Genomic DNA, 11429 nt, shown 5'->3' with positions numbered 1-11429 from the left:
CCCAAAACCGTTTTAGTTTTATTTTCTTCACAGTTTGATTGATAAAAGTGTCAGTAAGTATTAATTAATTTGAAAAAGTGATGAAATGCAGATAGTTTCTCAGAGTCTGGTTTCCTGATGAAGCACATCAACAACAAACATGTTTGTCAAAAGCTGTTTATGCTCCTCAGGCTGAGATCGAATAAATGAGACGTAATGAATAGTTTTTATTGTCACTTTTATCGGTTTTATGATGGTTCTGCTAAATATCGTGATAAAACGCCTGCAGAACCAGAACCAGCAGAGAAACTGTTTGATGTTTCTGATTTTCTTAGAATCAGAAACTTTTCTATAAAAGTCTCCAAACTTCTTCCACTCAGATCTTCTCTGGCTTCCTGGACTTTCCTCTGGCTCTGGACTTCTTCCAGTCTGAGATCGGTTCTGAAGGTCCAGCCGGCCTCCTGCTGGACCTTCACACCCGTTAAAATCTGATGCTGTTCAGTGTGGGCTGTGTTTGACCTTTGACCCCTGAATGTCAGCGCTGCGTTTACAGTAAACATTGTGAGCTGCGTTCGACGCCATGCGGCGCTCTGTTGGCCGCATGGCGCTGCAGGTTCTGTACAACAGACCGACCTGCAGCCAGATGGAGATTCATCCCAGTTCGGTCCCAATGGATCAGACTGGGAACCAGCCAGGCGCCTGTGGAGCTGCAGCCTGAAGGCGGACCGGACCGGACCGGGCCGGGCCGTTGTCCTGGTGCCGCCTGAAAGTCGCCCACCTTGTTTCTGAGCCCAGCCAGGCTCACTTTGGATCAGCGAATAATCCTGGATAAGCTGCAGAAAACAGAAACATGGCGACCCACAACACAGCAGCTGTTGGTGCAACATGGAGGCGGCTGCAGCTCCAAACCAGCAGCAGTTCAACCATCACCACACTGCATGTCAGCCAGTCGGAGGCTGCAGCGTCAGTTTCCCCTCAGCTCTGATCAACGGAGTCAGACGTTTAAAGACCTGCAGACCAGAACAGAAGCAGCTGAGTCTCTGCTGTCAGGGTGTCCAAGGTGCGGTCCGGGGGCCATTTCTGGTCCGGGGGCCATTTGTGACCCCTGACCTCAAATCAGGAGTGATATAAACTTACAGGTGTTTGATTTAGACTTTCTACTTTTAATCCGGATTAAATTATCACAAAGTAAAATTTTCTTTCAGTAGAAAATCCATCCTTTGTCTTTTAACAGCTTTAAAGTTTTTCTTGTTCTTTTGCCAGGATGTCGGTGACTTTTACTCCAAAGTTCACTTTACTAAACCCAAATCTGCTTTGAATGCAGTTATTAATCTTGGCTAAATACATCAAGTGTTTTCCAGGAAATACTGACCTAAATCCTGATTTTAGGCTTTATTCCAATTGAAGACTAAAAAATGTTTTTGAAGAGGCAAACCTGCAAAGTTTTGGACCAATAATAATTCAGATCCAATAACTCTGACCTCTTTCATGTGTTTAAAGTGTTGCATGTTTAGTTTATTATTTAATCATTTTCCCCTCATGTTCCTTTGATTTGACCCGTTTTGGATTAAACTGTTGGCTTTGGACCACAAACGTTTAATAATGAGTCTCATCTCTGGTTACGTTGTGAAATGTTTCCAGGTACAAGAAGAAAAACTTCATGGGAGTTTAGAAAAGAAACTTATGATCCTGAAAATCTTTGTTTTTGTCCTTTAACTGCTGAGTAAACACGTATTTAAACACACGGTTAATGAACCAAAGGCCCAGTGAGGAAATAATAAATAAAAATGAACCAGAGAAAATCAGATCTTACCTATGAATCGTTTTAAAAAACAAATGAATCAGAATAAACTTCCTCATTTATTGACAAACTGCTCTGATCCAGAGTGGCAAATATGAGCCAATATATTAGTTATTGATCTGGCAGCTGTAACCTAATATTCTGTCCAACCTTTAGAGGCAGTGAAGTGATTTTCTGTAAGTTTTTATTACTTTTTATTTTGCCTGTAATTAAATGTTTCTTGTTTGTTTTGCTGTGTTGCTAAACAACAAAGTGAAAAATGAATTAATCTTCATCCGTCTTTGCGTTGGACGGTTGATGGTCCGGCTCCATCGGACCCCTGCTGAGATTAAAACTCTGTTGCCAAAACAGGAGCAGCTTTCAGGAATTAGATCATCACGAGTCCGCTCCCACAGAACCGGGCCTGGGCTGGCTCCTGGCTCACACGTCAGACATCTCACCGAGACCTGGACCGAGCCAGCAGAACCGAGCCAGCAGAACCGCTCCAGCAGAACCGCTCCAGCAGAACCGAGCCAGCAGAACCGCTCCAGTCACCAAACGTCTGGAGAAACTTTTGTTTTCCTCCAGGAGTCTGAATCCCATTAAGGCTCTGTGCTGGTGGCACCTTGATTCTGATCCGGTTCTGTTGGAGCATGAGCCCAGCAGGTGACGGTTTAAAGCCCCAGTAAACAGAAGCGAGGCTTCGTGCCAGGAACCAGATTTTCACTCGGGAACGTCACGAGGCGACCAGAACCAATTAATTTGCTTTACCTTAGCTCACCCTGACTGCCTTTGTGCTCAGAGGAAAGGCTTTGACCCGGTTCTGAGCGGTTTCATGCAGGAACAGAACCGCCGCTCTTGTCCGTTCCTTCATCGTCACACTAATGTGAGCGGCTAATTGTCCCCTTCGTGTTTCTATACCCTGAAATTAACCTGAATTGAACTGGAGGTTTGCTCTCAGGACGATCAGCTTTCTCACTCCAGGATGGAGTCGACCGCTGATGGTCCGGTCGACCCGGTTCTACTGGAACCAGAACTCCATCATCTGCTCCACCTCCAGCTGCTGTGGCTCTGAGTCAAACCAACCTGTTCCCCTCCTGGCCTGTGGGGGCGCTGCACCAAGAACCACTGAAGGAAACGACACAAAAACCTCTGAAGACGCTCAGAGCAACTTCCTTCTTCACCAGATGGAAACAAGATGGAGGATTTTAGTGGTTGGAGGATTTCTCTTTAGGCTAAAGACCAGGAGCCATTTCTTCTGCTAGCGCTAGGCTAGCATGTTAGCTTTGGTTATATTTACCCAGAATGCTTTGCGCTTTAGTCCACTTTCTGCCTTTGGAGCGGTCTCCGGTCCGCTTGGCGTTCCCATATGAATTTGAACCACACCGAACTGGGACCAGTTTGGAGGACCAGAGTCTGATTAGCATTCACACCTCACCAACCAAACCGGACTTTGGCTAGTGAGGTGGAACCAGTAAAATGTTTTAAATGAGGCCCAGCAGCAGATCAAAGATCAATGACTGATTGTTTCTGTTCTGATGTTTCCAGGTAATAAACCCTGTCAGTGTTTTACTGTAAGAACTGATCCTGATGTTCTGATCGGGTTCTGATCGGGTTCTGAAGCAGCTGAAGTTGCTCCGCTCTCGGTTGACGGATCGAGTGTTTTATTACGATTTGAACCAGGAAATCTGTGTCAGAACCTGGGAGACGTTTGTTCGGCCGTGATGCGACATGACAGCGAGTCTTCTGCATGAGGGACGTCTCCGAGGCCCGAGCCGCGTCTCCGCTTTGACCTCTGTCATCGACGTTTCCGAGCAGCGCGGTTTGAGACGGGGCCGCCGTCCCGCTCTTCGGGATGCCCTGTTTGACCTTTGAACCCGACTTCTGGTACCTGCAGCCGTCCGTCAAACARAGAGCGACAGGGACGATCTGAAGGACTGTTTCAGGACTTCCTTCCTGTCCTGTTTGGACCGGGTCGGACCGTGTGATGCGTCCTCGTCCTCCAYGTTGGCGATACGATTACAGGCAGAGCCGTCACATSGAGGGAYGGCAGACTGCATCAGCCTGAGTCGCCGGCGGCTGCTGGGGTCAGCTGGAGTTTACGGCTATTAATACTCCGGGTGTTGGACTAGAAACCCCYTGAACACACTCTGGATGCTCGCCGCCGCATCACACTGGCGGTCCCCTGATGGAGGCGAGGCGGCGGCACAAACACGCCGCCCTGTTTCCAAACATGTCTGTCACAGATCCAAACATTTACTGGATCCGACCCGGGTTCCCCCCACCCAGAACCCCCTGCTGGGTTGAGGAGGCTCACACAGTGACCCACATCAGCACAGCGCTGCTCACTTCACAGCTGCTGCCTGCAGCCGTGACTTAAAGCCGCAGGTTGAATAATTKATGGTGTTTTCAAACATCAAGCATYGTGATAAGGGAAAATATGGGAGGGAAWAACAGAAAGTGGAATAAATTAGAGTTTGGTGTGATRATTAGAGATGTCCAGTTTGGACGTCTGGATCAGGAAGCGTCAGGACTTCCTGTTCAGCATCGTCATCAGACGTGTAGCATCGTTTAGCCTCCTCTCAGATAATCACCRCTAATAGGATCATATAAAATAATTTATCAAATAAATTATTTAGTAATATCAATACATATTTATATAACTATACAAACAAATAAATGATGGTAATGATATGAATAATATATAGTAGATGTACATGTTTACATGTACATATAAATATAAACATGTACATGTAACCCAGTGTTAAAAACACAAGTAAAATGAATAGATGTTGATTTAATATCTCATTCCACGAGATTAAAAAGTATTTAAGTTTTAAAAAAANTTGCTGTGATTCACTTTGTCTGGTATTTTTATATGTTTTGGCAGTTCTGTGATCATGTTAAGCAGCAACTTAGATTAAAAAGTGTTTTATTTCCGTTTGAAAGCTGCCCGCTTCCATGGAAGGTGTTGGGAATGGAAATCCTGATCGATGAATCATTATTTGTATTGACACACGGAGCATAAAATCAGCCAAGAAAATCATTCAGACTTTACTTATTTTATTCACTTTCAGCGCTGAAAGGAGATGCTTTAACCATTACATTCGAGAAAAGTTTCTAAAAAGTCTGCAGCGTCTGAGGAGAAGGAGGGCAGCTGATTATATGGACTGAAGACACTCCCTGAAATCACACCATGTCTCTGTGGCCTGGGAAAACGTTTCTTTTTCGTGAGAAATGGACCTTGGTGTCTAACAGAATCAAACATGTAGCTCTTTACCATGGGCCCTTTGTCTAACAGCGTGTGACTCTTTCTCGACCTGGTAAAGCGTCTCAACAAAGGACAACAGAAAATCACTGTTATAAACATGTAATTACTAAAATCACGATACCCTCACTKTGTATCCCTCTGAAAAATGAACCCATTTAAATAAAGAAATCCCTCCATGGGTGATACCACGATAGAGAGCGTTCATTTTATAGCGTTAACACGGAGCTGTAAGTGGTCCGGTATGAAACGGGGATGATAGAACAACACAGCACTTTTCCATTTCAATAATCAGAATGCAGAAATTGTTTCCGTTGTTTTAAAAGGTTTATGTCAGTCTGCCTTTTCCCCATCGATATGCTTCCCCACCGCCCTGCACCTTAGGGGTTAAAAAAAACAAACTACAAAACTCTGAAACTGGAGAAGCGGGACATAAAACGGAGCGAAGAACTAGATGTGAATTATGGCATAAAAACAGAGAATCCGACGCTGAACAGTGAAAAATCAACACATGATGTGAAACACATGACGATTAGGAGGCGCAGCAGGTGATGAGTGAAGATTACTGATGGTCAATAAACAATAAATCTAGCAACAGGAAAGAAACTAAAGTGGACATAGCAATAAATAAAAAGGATAAAACTAATCAAAGGAAACTAAATGGAAATGAATGAAGAACAAAATGCAAAAATAAATTTTTGAAACTAAAGTAAATACAGAGGAATAAACTGATATGGCAAGACCTTTCGAGCAATAGTTAATACAGAGGACTGTATGGCAAACAGATATTTTATTTTATTTTACCTTTTATTTCCAAATAAAAGGTAAAATAATATTGTTGAAGTGTCATGGGTTTGTTGAGACCAGATCTAGTACTGAGAATAAATATATATTACAGACCATAACAGTAAATAACTGATCACTTATTTATGTTTTTAATTAGATTTGATATATTTATTTCTTCAATATTATTGTTCATGTCAGTGTTAATGTCATGAGGCTGAAGACTCCATGACACTTTCAATTCAACTCATTAGGATACAGGGCCGTCCAGAGACACTACAGGGGCAGGAGCTCAAAACAAACAAAGGGCCCATCTAACCTCATTCTAGGACAGAATATTAACAAACATCTTTCAGAGTTTAATAAACAATGATAAATTACAAAAATGTGACATATACAATCAAAGCTAACGAACATCTCCATATAGAGCATAACACTTTGCATATGTAAGATATTAGTAATTTCTTTCTGCAGGTCTATTTTGTTATAGGAAAGTTTTGCAATATTCAAACCCGCAATTTAGCAAGATATGTAAATCAGAGCTGGACAACCAGACATATTTAGTCTTTACAGAATTACACTATTAAAATATAAACAAGGGCACAATGCAACCTTTTAGTGACTGTAATCTATAAAACAAAGATCTGCCTGTTTGCTGCAGTGGGAACACTGGTTCCCACTGGTACCACTGGTTCCCACTGGTCTCACTGGTCTCACTGGTACCACTGGTCCCACTGGTTCCCACTGGTCTCACTGGTACCACTGGTCCCACTGGTTCCCACTGGTCTCACTGGTACCACTGGTTCCCACTGGTCCCACTGGTTCCCACTGGTCTCACTGGTTCCCACTGGTACCACTGGTCCCACTGGTTCCCACTGGTCTCACTGGTACCACTGGTACCACTGGTCTCACTGGTACCACTGGTTCCCACTGGTTCCCACTGGTCTCACTGGTACCACTGGTCCCACTGGTTCCCACTGGTCTCACTGGTACCACTGGTTCCCACTGGTTCCCACTGGTCTCACTGGTTCCCACTGGTTTCCACTTCCAGTTGAGGTGACCAGTTTCACCTTCAACTTTCCATTCAGACTCTGTTTCCCTTCATCTCCTTTGGGCTGAGAATCCCTGGCTGTCAGAACCATTTCAGCTTCATGATGTGAATTTTGTCGGGACTGTTTGGACTTTTCTCTGTCCGTCCAGTCGGGTTGATTGGAGCCGACAGGAACACCTAGAGGGAAAGCTCACTGATCTCACCGACGGCCCTGCAAGTCAATTATCAGCTTGTTCCCCAGTGGAATAAATCTGGTTAGTGGTAACAAGTTCCTAGAGATTATGAACAGATTATATTTTTCTCTGAATTCAGAGCCTCTTGGGGCCAAACAGCCAAAGTGTGCAAACGTTTAATACATCTAATTGGCTGAGGTGAAGTAGATCTGAGTCTGGATCATCTGCTGTCCACACAAGCCGGCCGTCCAGAAGCACCGAGATGTGATTCCCCACATGCAGAAACGCAGCAGGTTGCATCAAACGTTGCATTGGATCTGCAGCCGTGCAGAGCAGGAGGACCGGAAAAATACCAACTACCTCTGGTTGAGTTTCTGCTGCAGAATTAAGAACATTTACACAAAATTGCTCAAATATGCACCGAAACATAAAGATGGAAACCTGAATAATCATCAGCACTTAAATTAATTCACTTGTAACTAGTAATTCTTTGTGAAATTCAAGGAATTATTAACTTAAAACAAGCTCCTTCATCTTACTGAAAAGTTACTGTAAGTAGTTTTGTCTTATTTGAAGTGAACTAATATATCTGCACTAGAAACTGGACCAAAAATAAGGTTGTGTTTTTACAGTGTGCTGGAGCTCCTGAAGCCTCACCTCCAGTTTCAGACGTTTCTTGTGTTCAGGTAACATCAGCCCGTCTCTGACTGAACGGTTGACCTGATGTCTCCTCACTTGTTGAAATGAAAACTGGTTGCGGTTGTTCCCGCTCCCTCCAGCTTCCCGCCTTCCTTCTCCAGCTCTTATGTAAGCTGCTTTCGCTCGTCACACGTGTTTGGTGATTAGCAGGTGTTTCTGTGATGCTGACTCCGCTCATGCCAGAGGATTTACTCGTGGATCGCCGTTTCCCCCGTTTCTTTTCCTCTCTACGCCGGCCGCTTTACGCTGAGCGTAGATTAAATGGGTCAGTTAAGGAAAGTTCATGCAGGGTTCAGGCGAAGGTTCAGGCAGAGTTCAGCCGAGTGCCGCAGAGGGAGGAGGAGGAGGAGGAGGAGGAAGAATCAGAGCAGCTCTGCTGAAAAACACCACAGACAGTTAGAAACGTAGTGAAAACACAGCAGATGGAAACAGAAAACAAAGCAATGTTTAGCTTGCAGCATTTTGTGTGATTGTAGTTTTAGCATCACTGATGTAACAGGAAGCAGTGGAGGGGAAATAATCTGGTGATTAGAGCGGAGATGGAAATCTATTTCTCTGCCATGCAGACATTTTTTATCTGTTTCAACACAAAACAGGCAAAGTTTGCAAACTCGATTCATTTTCAAGGTTTGTTTTTAGGCAACAAAGTGTTTCTGAGGATAATTACAGGGTTATTGCACAGGACCGATGAATTATGGGTAATATTCTGTGTCCATGTTGCCTCGGACCTGGAAGGACTTCTCACCCAGTTCAGACCATTTCCTCTTGACTTTAACTTCACTTAAACATGAAATAAACCATTAAAAGACCTTTAAAACACTTGGACTGTCCCTTTAAGGAGGAGAAAAATCTAAGATCTGTAAAAACAGATAAAACTGAGAAACATGGAGGAATCGATGGACGACTAATAATTAATATTTCCTCGTCTCTGATATTAAAACAACTTTTTGTGGATTGAGTGATATAAAAAGCTGAGATGATAAATCACTTCAAGGCTTTAAGTTTATTCATACAGAGTGAAGTTCGGCTCTGGGGAGGCAGAATGTGAGGCGCTACACAGAGGCCAGGCTCTGGTCCTTCCATTTTGGGCTCTACTGAGACAATCTGAGTGCTAAAAAACCGTCCAGCTGTTTCCTTGCATTAAGTTCATGTTTTTTGGTGCCTAGAAAACGAGCCATTTCAAAAGCCTCCTGATTAGGTCAAAATTGGCGGCACTTCCCATCACCTGGCAAATCCGAGGTTCATTTTTCAGTCACATTTAGAAGAGGCACAGTTTCAAATTAATATTTCATTAGCGATTGGAGCTAAATATTTTTGTTTGAAATCAGTTAGCTTAACCTGGTAAAACCAAGCCGTTGTACGACGCTTTGCTTCCAGAGGGTCTGGACTCTGCTGTTGAGCAACGATTGCTTCCTGGAGGCGTGGCCTGTCGATGTTTTAATTTTACCCAATTGTTCTGTTTCTCTGTGACGTTTGTAAATACACCAGTTTGATTCTATGAAGCTCATCAGGAACAACCGTCCTCCACTGTGAAGAGAGAAGCACTGATCCGAACGAGGCGACTTCAGTATTTGGAAGCAAAGCTAACACAGACTGAACGTTCATTTCCTCTGCTGCCATCGCTAAACTACAGACAGACTACTGCAGCGCAGAAAATCTACATCATCGTTCACAACTTCTCCTGTTTGCTGATTGGCCCTTTGAGAAATTGACTGGAGACAATCTGAGTCAATGGGAGAAAGCCCAGACTGTGCTGGAAGCGAGAATTGCAAAGGAAGGTAAAGCCAGGCTAATATTAGCTGGCTAACTAAATAGTTAGCTTCTAAATTCAAGCTTCATTAGCTAATTAAAAATTTAGATTAAAATATATTAACTTGCAAACTAACTATTTAGATCCATAAACATTGCTTGCTAGCAATAGCATAATGGAAATATGACTGAAAATTTTTTCTGTTATGACAGTCTAAATAACCTCAGACCTGAATAAACGGCCTCCAGGCTGCAGGACCAACTGGATCATCCTGAATTCAGGCCAACGTCCTTTCAGAATCATTGCAAGTGCCCCAAAAGCCCCCAGGACCAGAGCTTGGACAACCTTTCTGCAAACTCCGTTTACTGAAGTGTTTGCAGGAAAGTCCTGCTGAGACGCAGCTTAATTTCCGGCTCCTCGGAGCCTCGGGGCCAGATGGCAGGTGTGTTTGTTAGTTTGCTTTTATGCAACCAGTTTAGTTTTCAGGGATTATTTCTTTAATGAATTAGTTTTTCTTATTAAATCTGATCTTTCACCCGTTTATTTAAAACCCAGTCGTTCATTCTGATGCTGAATTCTGACTGCGACTGAAACTTGATGAAAATTTAAAGTAAATTGCAGCTCAGACACAGAACCATTGATCCAAACTGACACTGAGACGTGAACCGTCTGTTCCCTGGTCCCAACATGGCGCCGTGTTTGTGGCAGATTAAAACCCAACGATGACCTTAAACTCCAGCTAAACGTTTGTTGAAAACCCCGGAGCTCCCTCTAAAATATAGAGCCAGTAAATTATTCATGACCATGAGAACGTTAGCGGCGCCGCTGCCGGGTGGGACGGAGGACGAACCGGGTCTGACTAATTCATGACGGTACCGCTGCAGCTCCAGGACGGGCGGCCCGGCCCGGCCCGGCCCGGCCCGGCTCGGCTCGGCTCAGCGCCGCTGCTTAGTGCAGGATTTAGCTGCAGGTTCAGCTGCAGTTCAGAGGTCCGGGTCACCGGCGGGTCGCAGAGATCGTGACATGTTGCACCTCCGTAAGAAGATTTGAAGTGACGCCACCGCACCGATCCGAGGACGGAACCGTTTACCTCCTCCTGTCCAGGCGGCGCTTCTCCGCTCAGGGGCAGCATCACATGGCTGATGGTGCAGCAAGAGCTGAGGAGATGAGCAGCAGAGGCTGGGAGTCTGTTGCTGGCTTTGCTCTCCACTCATCTGCAACTTGTTGCCAACATCTTTTCATGTTTCGTCTGATTTTTATTTGCTCATGAATGGATTATTTTTCTGATGAGACTCCTGCTGTCGGATCATCGGCTCTTTTTGGAGTTTGGAGTTTTTCACCTCAGATTTCCTGATTTTTTCTTTTGTTTCTTTTCAACAGTTTCATGGTTAAAAAGCCCTGAAACTGTTTTACTGCAGCAGTTTTAGTTTGTCTGGGTGTTAAGATGATTTATATCAAAATGACCAGTTCAGCCACCAGATGATCAGGAAATCGTGGCCAAAGTTCAGGCTCATGATTTCCAGCTCAATGTTTCTGTTACAGGAATGTAAGAAATGCATAAAATATGTCATCAGTCATGAAAACATCATGAACGCTATAAAACATAAACCTGGTTATTTTTAACAGGGTGTATGAAAAAAGTGCAAAGCAGCAAAATTTGGTAAAATCATGGAAACAGGCGGCTGTCATGAGTCTCAACTAACAGCTGAAACACAGAAAGGAGGAAATTCACTCTGAATTCATCCATTTTACAGTTTGTTCAACAATCTCAGTTCTGACTTTTGGTACCAGTGGTACCAGTGAGACCAGTGGGAACCAGTGAGACCAGTGGGAACCAGTGAGACCCAGTGGGAACCAGTGGTACCAGTGGGAACCAGTGGTACCAGTGTGGGAACCAGTGAGACCCAGTGGGAACCAGTGAGACCAGTGGGAACCAGTGGTACCAG

The sequence above is a fragment of the Poecilia reticulata genome, linkage group LG15 (genome assembly GCF_000633615.1).
Source record: "Poecilia reticulata strain Guanapo linkage group LG15, Guppy_female_1.0+MT, whole genome shotgun sequence".
Taxonomy (NCBI): Eukaryota; Metazoa; Chordata; class Actinopteri; order Cyprinodontiformes; family Poeciliidae; genus Poecilia; species Poecilia reticulata.
The sequence above is the reverse complement of the archived record's forward strand: the minus strand, read 5'-3'. Positions refer to the sequence as shown.